A 10,743-nucleotide genomic window follows, 5' to 3' on the forward strand; every position below is an offset into this window, starting at 1 on the left:
AGCTGCAAAAATCCTCACTGCCCAACTTAGGGATGTTGCTTGGGCCTTCTGTCTGGAGGTATAAGGTCAAGCCCTGACTGCAGCGGGGGTTAATACTAAATTAGAGCTTAGGGCTCCTAATAAGGTTTACTACCCTTCTACCTTGCGCTTGGCCCCCAACCCCCCTCAGCCTTCAGTGGACCCCAGCTCCGCCCCTACCTCTTCTTTAGCGCAGCCCACCACTACTCCTTCTGCCACATCAGCCAAAGACAAAGAAAGAGAAAAGCAAGTTCCAAAAAATGTCGTGGACATGGAGACAAAGGAAGTAGCAGAAGTCACACAATTAAAAAGGAAGAAGAAGGAGAAAGAGCAAGAGAAGAAAGGGGGGAAAGACAAAGAAGCTTCAACCTAGCTTAGCCAAAAATTTAGAAGCAAACAACTAACTTTGTAATCGGGTTTAGACTTAGTTGATGCCCCCTCTCCCCTTCTATTGTACTTTACTTCTCAAATTTAATAGTAAAAGTTAAACTTTAGTTTATGCTTTTCCATTTGCTTAACTTTTACTTGACAGCTTGCATTTTATGCTATTTTCTTTTCTTGGTAACGAATACAACACACTGACTTGTGACTCACTTATTAAATATTTCTCATCAGTTTATTCAATTTGGAATAACTTGTAAAAAAATTACCAAACTAACTCAGAGAGCTTGATAAAAATAGCAATCAACACTTATCTTAAGTTGGACTTGGAATCCCAAAGCAAACCTATTAGCAATGATCCTGAAACTTGAAGAAGTGTTCAAACTTTTTAACCTTACTTCTTACTTAGACAACTTCCTGTGTGACCTGAGAAGCCATATCAAACCTATATGTTTGGTCAAAACTTAGACGTTTTTTCTATAACTATTATTTTATCCTAGGCTTGTGACCCATGGAGTCAAACAAAGCCAAGGTTCTATTCAACACTTAGGATTTTTCATACAATGTTAATTTACCCAAGGTTTGTGACTCGAGGAGTCGAACCAAGCCGAGGTTTTGTTTAACATAGGATTTTTCGTACAGTTTTAATTTACCCAAGGCTTGTGACCTGGGGATTCGAACAAAGCCGAGGTTATGTTTAACACTTAGGATTTTTCGTGCAATGTTAATTTACCCAAGTCTTGTGACCTGAGGAGTCGAACAAAGCCGAGGTTCTGTTTAACACTTAGGATTTTTCGTACATACTGATTGTTTCACCAAACGCATCCATAATGAAACACAGCTAAACCAAATATGAATAACAAAGAAGTTCATAGCATTAATAATAATAATGCTGCAAATTGTTTACATTCCATGAACGAGGAAATACATTTTCATCCAAGTCTTCTAAGTAATAAGCCCCAATTCCAGCAGTGGAGGTTATTCTATATGGCTCTTCCCAGTTAGGGCCCAGCTTTTCCCAGGTAGGGTTCTTTGCTGTCCCCACCACCTTTCTCAAAACCAAATCTCCCAAAGCTTACGGCCTCAACTTCACCCCCTTATCACACCCTTGCTTAAGTCTCAGTTGGTAATGTGCCAATTTTACGACAACCACCTCTTTCCTTTCCTTGGCCACATCTAGGCTATCCAAGAGTAAATAATTATTCTTCTCAACATTGAACCAATCAGTTCTTAGGGTTGGAAACCCGGACTCAAGACAAAATTACTGCTTCTGCCCCATAAGTCATAGAAAAAGGAGTTTCCCTTGTTGATCTTTGGGGCGTAGTACAATAAGTCCACAGTACATGGGGCAATTCATCCACCCATTTCCCTTTGGCGTTGTCTAATCTTTTCTTCAGCCCAGACACTATAACCTTGTTGGTGGCCTCGGCTTGGCCATTCTCTTGAGGATAAGCAGGTGTAGAATACCCGTTCCTGATCCTCAACTCCCTACAGTATCTTCAGAAAGCTTTACTATCAAACTGAAGACCATTATTCAAGATCAATGTGTGTGGAACTCCAAAACTTGTGACAATATTCCTCCAAATAAACCTCTTAGTGTCCACGTCCTTGATATTAGCAAGTGGCTCGACTTCCACCCACTTGGTAAAATAGTTCGTCCCTACAAGGAGCCACCTTCAATTCCCTATAGCTTGGGAAAATGGTCCCACTATATCCAAGCCCTACTGAGCAAATGGCCAAGGGATGGAATGTGGATTTAGGACTCCCCTCGATTGATGAATATTTGGGTATATCTTTGAAACTGCCTTAGGGTGCACACACAATAGGTATGGCTTTGAATAAGAATGCTTATACAACTTCTATTCTTTGGATAGCCAATAACTGGGAGCATTCTTGTGCACTTTTTTGGCCTCTCCCTTATCTTTGAGCAACAACCCTTGCTTTAAAAAAGCTACCAAAGAGTCCATCCAGTTTGGTCCAACTTGGATGCTATGCACCCCGACCAGGGGCTTCTATGTGAGACTAGAGCTAGTTATGTCTTCAACAATAACCACCCAAGGAAGGTTTGACCCTAGAGAAGTTGCCAACATAGCCAAAGAATCTAAATGGGAGTTTTGACCTCTTGGAATCTGTTTCAGAACAAAGCTTTTGAACTGGGCTCGAGCCTGCTTCACTTTAGCAAGATATCCCTGCATCCTCTCATCTCAGGCCTCAAACTCTCCATTGACCTAACCCACCACCAATCGAGAGTCAGAATACAAGTTGACCACTTCTCCTCCTAGCTAATTAATTATAGCCGCTCCAGCCAATAGAGCTTCATACTCAGCCTTGTTGTTGGTAGTTAGGAAACCCAACCGCAATGATTACTCCATTACCAGCTTCTCAGGAGTGATCAACACAATAACTATCTTTGCTCCTTTTCGGTTGGCTGCTTCGTTAGTGTAAACCTCCCAAGGGAGAATAGCCATGGCCGAGGTGACCATAACACCTAAAGCTTTTTCTTCCTCATTCATTGTACCCTCGGTGAATTTTGCCACAAAGTCTACTAGGACTTGCCCTTTTATAGCAATTCAAGGCATGTACTTGACATCATAGGCACCCAGCATGGTTCCCCACTTTGCAATTCTGCCCATGCAATTTGATTTTCGTAAAAGAGCTTACAAAGGAAGCTCAGTGAGCACCACCACAATGTGAGCCTGAAAATAATGAGGAAGCTTCCTAGTGACATGCACAATGGCCAATACTGCTTTCTTGAGGGGTAAATAGCGTGATTCAGCCTCTTGCAAAGATTTACTAACATAGTAGATAGGCCTTTGAATCCCATCCTCACTTTTGACCAAGACCAAACTAATAGCATAATTTGTAACTGCCAGGTACGCGTATAGCATTTCCTCCTTCTTGGGCCTGGAGAGAATTAAAGGGCTTAACAAATATTGCTTAAGCTCGTCAAAAGCTACTTCACACTCCTCAGTCCAACGAAAGTCTTTCCACTTATGAAGAAACTAGAAAAAAAGGACTACACTTGTTTGCATACCAAGAAATGAACCTATTCAAAGTTGCTGCTATCCCAGTCAATTTTTGTACCTCTCTAGGATTTCGAGGAGAGTGCAAGCTATCAATAGCTCTAATCTGATCGGGGTCTCCATATTCCTTTCAATCTAAGACTCAAACGTCCGCGTCACCATTCTTTGATACGTGGATCTTGTATTCTTGAGGCCAAAGGGCATCATCCGATAGTGGTAGTTCCCATTAGGAGCACGAAAAGCTGTCTTCTCCTAATCAAATAGTGATAAGGGTATTTGATGGTACACCGGAAGGCATCTAAAAAACTCATTCGAGGATGCCCAACTGTTGCATCCACCTACTGATCAATCCTACGGATGGGAAAGGGGTCCTTCAGGCAAACCTTATTCAGATTAGTGAAGTCCACGCACACATACTACTTCCTATTCTTCTTCTTTACTACCATAGTATTAGCTGTAAGGTTGAATTTATTCAACCATCTAATTGGCTTTATTCCGTGCCAAATTTGCTTGTAATTCAGCATTTAGTAACCCTGTATTTAGGTGGGATTGTTGTAAGGGTAGTGAGTGAGATAGTGTGAAGATTGCTCAAGAGTGTGCAAGAAAACAGAGTGTCGCGGCTGGGACTCGCGGGTGGACTCGCGGCTTCAACCCGCCAGAAGATGCACACGTGCCAAGCATGCTGGAAGATGAACAGTCATGCTAGCTGGAGCACTACAGGACAAAACAGGACAACTGGCCATACGGTTAACTCGCGACTGGATCTCGTAACTTGGTCAAGCCGCGAGGTCAAGCCGCGAGCCACCTCTGTTTTGGAAAAACCTGACGTTTCGCATTCCTCTTCACTCCAGTATAAATACCCTTTTAACCCACGATTGAAAGAGAGCTTCCAAAGAGAATTTTGAGAGAGAAACCCTAAAGAAAAACCAGATTGTTTCACCCACAATCTCTACCTTAGAGTCTCATCAAATTCCCTCACTCTCTTCCTCTCCATTGTCAAATCCTTGAGAGGCATTATACCAAACCTGGTTCTCACCATTATCATCTCTGTGAGACAGACGTTTGGAGTTCTGGGAAGTAGTTAGGAAGGAGCCAATCTTCATTGGTTGATGCTACGGTGTAGTAGCGGAATCCGGAAAGCTAGAAAAGAAAAAGGTTCGGCGCAACCTCGTTGGAGCAAGAAGCTTGGAGGGCTTAGGTGCATTGGGTAGATTAGGCTTGGAGGGTCTATTGCTGTCCTTGTATCCCAACTGTATTTTCTAGTGGATTGATTACCGCTTGGAGGGCGGCGGAGAGGTTTTTCGCCGAGGTCTTCGGTTTCCTCTTCGATAACACATCTGGTGTTATCTCTGTGTTTGCATCTTCCTTCCTCTCTATCTCTGCCTTTACTTTATCTGCTGTGGTTTATTTTGTTATGGCTTAGATAGTTGTTTAACCAATTTCATATTATAGCATATGTTAAGTTTCCGCACACTTGTTGTTTAACATATTGCTTGTGTTGGTTAAGTTGGTTTTTGGGGGTCTAAACGTTCAAAAGTGTTTTTGTACACGTTTTTGAACTTTCAATTGGTATCAGAGCGGGTACACTTGTTGTGGTTTAAATACCTAAGTGTGATCCTTGACCCCTTGTGTTTATTTGCCATGGATTGTGCTTTGTATGACTCTTTGCATGATTTGGTTGGTGATGAATGTAACATGCCACGTGTTTGTGAAAATGCCTCTATGAGTGTTAATCCTCATAAGTGTGATGACATGTTATTTGAATCTATGGGTGTTGTTGACAAACTCTTCAAGAAAAATGCTAAGAAGTTTCAAAAGAATTTGAGCAAGTTATTTTGTGAAAAGGATGATTTGATTGCTAAGCTCAATGAATCCAACAAATTGGTTGAGAAATATAAAAAATTTGCTGAAATTTCTCTTGAAAAGCTGAAAGAGTTTGAATGTTTGAATATGGACTTGGATGCTAAACTTATTTTGTCTAACAAACTTGTTGATGATCTTAAATGTGAAAATGAATCTCTTAAGATGCATGCCAAGTGTTTGATTGCTGAACCTATTGTTAAAAAGGATGATAACGTTTGTTGCAATCATGTTGTGGTACCCGATTTTGTGCCTAGTGTGTGTTCTACCTTAAAGGACAAATCGGTGTACATTCCTCCACATAAAAGAAATCAAAAGGTGGAGAGAAAGGCTGTTAAGTCAAAGCCTTCGTTTAGGTCTCAACCTAAGGCTTTGGATGAATCTAAGTTTGTTCCAACTTGCCACCATTGTGGTGTGATTGGTCATATAAGACCTCAATGTCATAAGATGAAGAGGGAACAAAACCATGTTGCTAGATCCATTCCCAAAAAGCCTAGTGGACCTAAACACATTATTTGTCACCATTGTGGTGCCTTTGGTCATCTAAGACCTCATTGCTCTAAGTTTCAAGCTCTTAAGAGAATCAAAAGAAAAGAGAAACTTGAGCTTTTTGGAAGTTGTGCTAAAAAGAGTAAACTGGATTTGAGTGAAAATAGCATGTTGTTAAAGAAAATGTTTAATGCTCTTAACTCCTTGACTATGTGCATCTCCGGTTCTCATTCTTCCAACCCTCGTCTCGCTTCTCTTGAGACACTCATTCCAAACAATCGTTCCGTTTGGATGAGGAAGGGTTCCTATGGTTGAGCTTTTGCTCTTTTGGTCCTTGATCTAATTCTTTCGATCTTTGTAGGACCCTTCATGCATTAAATGTCATATCTTCATGCATTTTGTGCATCTTGCATTTATTTGTTTGCATTGTTTCGTTTTTGATCTTACTTTTATGTTTCTATTTTGTGTGAGTAAAAATCCAAAACCACATAAAAAGTGAAAAATTCAAAAAGTTTGATCGTATATGTTTGAGCACATATCACATGTGAGTTTGGCCTTGTACCTTTGTACAAATGGCTTTGTGCATTTTCGAGCTTAGCTTGTTATTTTTGCACTTATATCTTTGTGGGAAAAATCTTGACATCTTTGTGTGATTGTTGTAAATCGATCTTCAAGCTTGTCATGAATGATTTGTCAATAGTCATGTTGGTTTTGATACATGCGTAGACTTGTGCTTATATCTCTTCCCACTCTTTTATCTTTATTGCTTAAAGAGCTCAATAAATGTAAATCTCAAAATGAAAAGAGATAATGAGCTGCAAAAGCCGTCACACATACTAGTATTCGACTAGGAAAAAGGGAAAGCGACTTATATGAAAATGTATGATGCCCAAAAAGCCAAAGGCTTGTTCATCAAATTGAAATATAAAAAATTTCAGGCATCAATCTCAAAAATGAGATGTATTGCTCAAAATGAGTTGTATTGATTCAAAATGATCAAATGATATGAATTGTAAGAAGCCAAATGAAAAGCTTCAATCTTATATAATCATTTTCTTGTGGGAGGTCATATATGTTCACTTCTATAATTGAGATATACCACTTGACTTAGTACTAGTTGTGTATGACTTGATTGAATTGATCATTGAAGCTTCATTCTAGACTAAGGACTATTCCACATTTGATACACACACATAACACACTTGCCTTATGTTCAATGAATGTCTTATTCATTTGTTAGATTGTACTTGTCTAAATGTGATGTGTGTGTGCTCAATCATATATGGTTCAATCCAAAAAGATTTTTGATCATTTTATATGTTTTTGGAAGTGATTTTTATCACTCTTTAAGTTTATGTTTAGTGCTTACTTTGTTTTTCAATGTTTAAACATGTTCTGGTTTGAAAAACAAGTGTCAGATTTTTTGGCCACTCATTTTGGCTACTTGCGTGAGCTGCCAGCAAGCTGCCAGTTTTGGCTGGTCGGTTTGGCGGCTTGCAAGCCGCGAGTCTAAGCCGCGAGCTCAGACAGAGAGGTTTCGTGGCTCACTCGCGACTTGGCTCGCGACTCGCCAGTCGCGAGTCGCCCAGAATCAGCTTTTTAAAGAGCTTTTTCGTGGGAAACTTGTTTTAAACCTCTCCCATCCTCTCTAAAACCCCTCTTTCAATATTTTTACATCAAAACCCAACCAATTTGAATGGTTTTTCAATCCATTAACATCTCTAAGGTAATTATAAACTCTTTTCATTGATTTTGATCCTTAGATTATGTTTTGGAGAGTTTTGTGCTCTTGGTTGGGATTTTTATCATTGGGGTTGGGAAAACTTAATTTTTGTCAAATTTCTTCATGGGATTGGTTTCTTTTGTTGATATGCATTGGTTGTTGGCCCCTTGTGGCAGAAAGAACATGTATTAAGGGTGAATTTCATGATGTTCATGCATTGTTTCACATTTTTGTTCATAGTGTGCATGCTAGGTGTTTGATAAAATACCTCTTAGACTTTTTCTCGCTTGTTTGGACTCCGATGAGTACCAAACTTTGGGGTTTCTCATGTTTCCTCATTAGGAACATGTTTGGTTCATTGGTTGTGTATTTAACACACCTTGCCCCACATGTGCATTTTTCATGCATTGATCATGCATTGCACTTAGCCACCTCTTGCACACACCTTTGCTACCCTTGTCATGCATTGGTCTTGACCTTGCTGTTTCATCCTAGCATGTCATGCTTACCTTATGCTTTGTAGCATGTTACTTTGTCTTAGGTTTGAGCTTCATTTTCTCATTCATCTTGCACCTCTCATGCATCATTAGCATTGTTCATACCTTCATCTCTTGCCCTCGTTTCTTCTTGACCCTTTGTCTATTCCTGACAAAAAGGGGGAGAGTATACTCTAGAGAATGTTTCGGAGTATTTTGTCTTTTCTATATGACTCTTGTGCACATCCTTAGGGGGAGAAATTCTATTTCTCATGCACATTTATAGGGGGAGAGATATTCCATAGGGGAGATGCATATACCAAGGGGGAGAAGACATTGTGTTAACTAGAAAACCTTGTTCTGTTTGTTTTCTTGTTGGCTTTATGGTGCTTTGTGTTATGCTTTGGTGTTCTCATTGCATCATGTTCGTGCTTTGGACATGTACATATCCCTATGTTATTATACTTCATTGAATGCATGTTCAAATGATCATTTGCTTTGCTATGTGATCATTGTAGTCATTTCTATACTTGTCATTTATTACTTGCTTTACCTTGAGGGTCTAATGTGGTTTGTGCAAGTGTTTCAGGGTACAAGTATAAATATGTTCCAAGTGCATCACAGCTTCTCATCACTTTGAAGGGGAGAAACTTTAATCACTTTGAAGGGGAGAAACTTTATGCACTTTTAGTTTATATTGTTTAAGTTTTTATTCAATATAATGTGTTTGTACCCATATGCTTATGTAAGCTTTTAGGGTTATTGTTTTATGCATAGTTTGTAGGCTTTATGGTATGTACCATGCTTTAGTGCAGCCTTTATGCTATGTTGAAATCAGTACTTTAATCTAAATGTTCTGCATTGTGGTTGTTGTACTGTCACTCTTGTGCCCTTGTAGGATTGTTCCTAGATGCATATGCCGTGTGAGCTATGCATTGGTTGAGTGTTGAACATACAAGTGTCTTGCCTTGTGCTTGTTAACTTGTATGTCCTTGTGTTCATTCCAAGTGTGAATGAGCACTGTGATCACTACCTTGTGGTGTTCACTTGGTTGATCAAGCCATGGTTTGTTTATTAACTCCATTTTTGCTTGATCTCATATTGCCTGTTTCATATGCATTTATAATTTTCTGCTTACAATGATCATGGTGTATTGTTGTGTTTCAGGAGTTTATGTTCATATGATTCAAGTGCTTCACAGCTTCTAGAGTTAGGTGTGAGTGAGTTTTGATCAACTGTTCCCAACTCACATGTTAAGTCTAGAGTCTGTTTTAGGGTTTTGTCACGGAATAGCCAAAGGGGGAGATTGTAAGGTTGAATTTATTCAACCATCTAATTGGCTTTATTCCGTGCCAAATTTTCTTGTAATTCAGCATTTAGTAACCCTGTATTTAGGTGGGATTGTTGTAAGGGTAGTGAGTGAGATAGTGTGAAGATTGCTCAAGAGTGTGCAAGAAAACAGAGTGTCGCGGCTGGGACTCGCGGGTGGACTCGCGGCTTCAACCCGCCAGAAGATGCACACGTGCCAAGCATGCTGGAAGATGAACAGTCATGCTAGCTGGAGCACTACAGGACAAAACAGGATAACTGGCCATACGGTTAACTCGCGACTGGATCTCGCGACTTGGTCAAGCCGCGAGGTCAAGCCGCGAGCCACCTCTGTTTTGGAAAAACCTGACGTTTCGCATTCCTCTTCACTCCAGTATAAATACCCTTTTAACCCACGATTGAAAGAGAGCTTCCAGAGAGAATTTTGAGAGAGAAACCCTAAAGAAAAACCAGATTGTTTCACCCACAATCTCTACCTTAGAGTCTCATCAAATTCCCTCACTCTCTTCCTCTCCATTGTCAAATCCTTGAGAGGCATTATACCAAACCTGGTTCTCACCATTATCATCTCTGTGAGACAGACGTTTGGAGTTCTGGGAAGCAGTTAGGAAGGAGCCAATCTTCATTGGTTGATGCTACGGTGTAGTACCGGAATCCGGAAAGCTAGAAAAGAAAAAGGTTCGGCGCAACCTCGTTGGAGCAAGAAGCTTGGAGGGCTTAGGTGCATTGGGTAGATTAGGCTTGGAGGGTCTATTGCTGTCCTTGTATCCCAACTGTATTTTCTAGTGGATTGATTACCGCTTGGAGGGCGGCGGAGAGGTTTTTCGCCGAGGTCTTCGGTTTCCTCTTCGATAACACATCTGGTGTTATCTCTGTGTTTGCATCTTCTTTCCTCTCTATCTCTGCCTTTACTTTATCTGCTGTGGTTTATTTTGTTATGGCTTAGATAGTTGTTTAACCAATTTCATATTATAGCATATGTTAAGTTTCCGCACACTTGTTGTTTAACATATTGCTTGTGTTGGTTAAGTTGGTTTTTGGGGGTCTAAACGTTCAAAAGTGTTTTTGTACACGTTTTTGAACTTTCATTAGCCAACCACTCGGGGTAGTAGATCTCCTTAATTGCTCCAGCTCGTTTCAACTTGTTTACTTCTACCCTTACTGCCTCAACATGCTCTTTAGATGAGCACCGAAGAGGTTGCTTACGTGGTGTAACCTTGGGATTCACATTCAATTGATGACATATAAAGTCGAGATCAATCACTGGTACATCATAAGTGCTCCAAGCAAACACATCAATGTTGACTTTCAAAAACTTCACCAACTCCGCCTTTTCCAATGGTGGCAACTAAGATCCCACTTGAAAATATCGCTCCTCATCCTACCCTATTACTACCTTCTCTAGTTCCTCGGACAACACTTCATACAACTTGGCCTACTGCCC

The sequence above is a fragment of the Quercus robur genome, chromosome 9, assembly GCF_932294415.1.
Source record: "Quercus robur chromosome 9, dhQueRobu3.1, whole genome shotgun sequence".
NCBI lineage: Eukaryota > Viridiplantae > Streptophyta > Magnoliopsida > Fagales > Fagaceae > Quercus > Quercus robur.